Genomic DNA, 2,459 nt, shown 5'->3' with positions numbered 1-2,459 from the left:
TTTCAGGTCATACAATGATTTTTTTTTTTTTTTTAGGTCATACAATGATGGTTTTAATTAACTTCCTGTGTTAGCAAAAATTGTTATGGAGCAAATCAGTATGCTTTCCCATTGTTTAACCAATTATGAGGAATACCAGTGTTACACCAAAACCTGGTAAACTTATTTGATTTATTTATATTTATTTATATTTGGAATTTACAGTGTTAAACACTATGGAATATTTCATGAATCTTTGTGGTGCCAAACCAATAATAAAGTCAGAAACTTAATTTATGTTGACATCTACTGGTTATTCCTAAAACTTTAGAAGAATGGAAAATGATGGAAATGTGATTGCTACTTGGACACTGTCGCCAGGATGTGACGCTACGCGTCGCTCTGGCAACGGGACTCCAAACAGCCCCGTTGCAAGAGCGACGCATAGCGTCACATCCTGGCGACAGTGGTGCGACGCGTATCGCTGTCCCCCGTGGCAGGGATCCTGTGAAGACGCACAGATCCCCCGCCGTGGCTTGGCAGCCCTAGCTCATCTGTGGATACTTGAATCCAGAGAATGGAGCCATGAACAGACAAGACAGATATTTCTGCAAATCTGAGATCTGAAATTATTCTGAAATTAAATTTAATCCGATAATAGAAGCAGTGCCTGTAGCTTTAAGAAACAAAAGCCCTCAGTGGCAATTGCTAGGCAACCACAACAGAATTGCCAGCCTTCCAGCCATGGTTTCTGTCAATAAAAGCTGGGTGGAGGGGACAGAGCCCTTTTGGGTCTTTGAGGGAGGACTCATGGGGTGACTTGCACCTGACTTGCATGACTAGGTCTCCCAGATCCTAGTTCAAAACTCGCAAGTGTCAAATGTAAGGCTTTGGGGGCCAGAATCAGCCCATCCAGGGTTCTTATCCTGCCCATGAGCAACTGGTGTGAGGAAGGGAACAGGTGGCTGCTGGGAGGGGGAGCCACTCTGATTGTGACTTCAGCATGGTGGAACAAACTCATCTACAGCAGTCAAGCAGAACCCCTTTGCTTCAGTGGCAGCCTCACTGGTAAGTTGGGAGCCACCGCAGCTGCATCCATGTCAGCTCAGGGTTCCAAAGTGAGGTTGCGTGCCTCTCTGCTTGGCCTGCAGCTCCAGGGGTGCTGTCCCAGATGGCCATGGAGATTGGTGTTTGCATGTGGCAGTTTGCAGACAGTCCTCTGTTGGGGCCTGCTGGTGGCCAGTGCTGCTGCCATATTCGCATCCCCCCATGCAGCAGGTGTGCTTTGGCCCATGGGTTTGACAACTTCTTTGGTGGTTTCTTCCACACATCGGGGGCTTGCAACCCCCAGCCTCTTCACATTTTTATCCTGGGGCCCTGGGCATTGGTGGCGGGAGTGGGCTAGGGAAGGGGTTTGCCCCCCCTCCAGGGAACGAGAGGCTGCTTGAAGGGGGGAGCTGCACCACTGGCTCTCCAGTCCACTCATGCATGTTTTTTCCCTACACTCCCCCCAGCCCATGGGGTCTTGCAGTGAGGACACACCCACTCAGAGCTTACTAGCTGCTGTCCATTTTATGGCACACACGGCCTGGCCCGACAAAGTCACATTTATATCAGATCTGTCCTTCATAACAAATGAGTTTGACAACTTTGCTCTAGCTATTACACCACACTGGATTTCCATGATATTTTACTGACTTTGTTTTTACTGGTTATGTTTTAGTGGTTTTGGTTTAGTTGTTAACAGCCTCAAGCAGGTCTTTGGAGAGGCAACATATACATTTTCCAAATAATTAAAGAAGTTGCCACATTGAATGTATTTTTTAAATTAGGTATAGATGAAGAAGAAATATGTTATGCTTACATTCTCTGATAGGAAACAACTTTCTTTTTCTCTTTTGTTGGGAATGCAAATGGTAAGCCATGGTTTATAAAAGCAAGACCACAAAATGGTTCATGGCATCCTTGCCAGAGATATCTGTCTCTTTTTGCTATAAAATTCTGTTATTGTTGTCATGACGGTTTTATCGGAAATGTTTGCAAAGCCCTCCTCATCAGAAACAGGATTACAAAAGCTTGCAGTTAAAAGATGGCAACACATGATTATACTGAGAAACTTAGGTTCAAATCCCCCATCACTCTGTCTCAACCCAACCTACTTCCGAGGCATGCTGTTAGGAGAAAGTGGGATCATGTACACCAGCCTGAGCTCCTTGGAGAAACTTTAAAACTGTATTAACAGTTAACAGAATAGATTGCATGACAGACATTGGGATGATTTATAGCATTTGGTTAAATGAGTGAACTGAGAAGTACTCAGTTGAAATGTCCTTTTGAGTTTCCATTTTAGCCCCACTCCCTCCATAATTGTACTGAAATATAAAAGAGACTAGAAATAAGGCCCGTTGTGGAAATAAATACAACGAGATCTAGAAAGAGGCTCTGGGAGAGTGCTCTGGCTTTGGGCAAACAGTGTCAGT

The sequence above is a fragment of the Gekko japonicus genome, unplaced genomic scaffold, assembly GCF_001447785.1.
Source record: "Gekko japonicus isolate JY-2015 unplaced genomic scaffold, Gekko_japonicus_V1.1 scaffold1339, whole genome shotgun sequence".
In the NCBI taxonomy this organism is placed as follows: Eukaryota; Metazoa; Chordata; class Lepidosauria; order Squamata; family Gekkonidae; genus Gekko; species Gekko japonicus.
Note: the sequence above shows the minus strand (reverse complement) of the source record.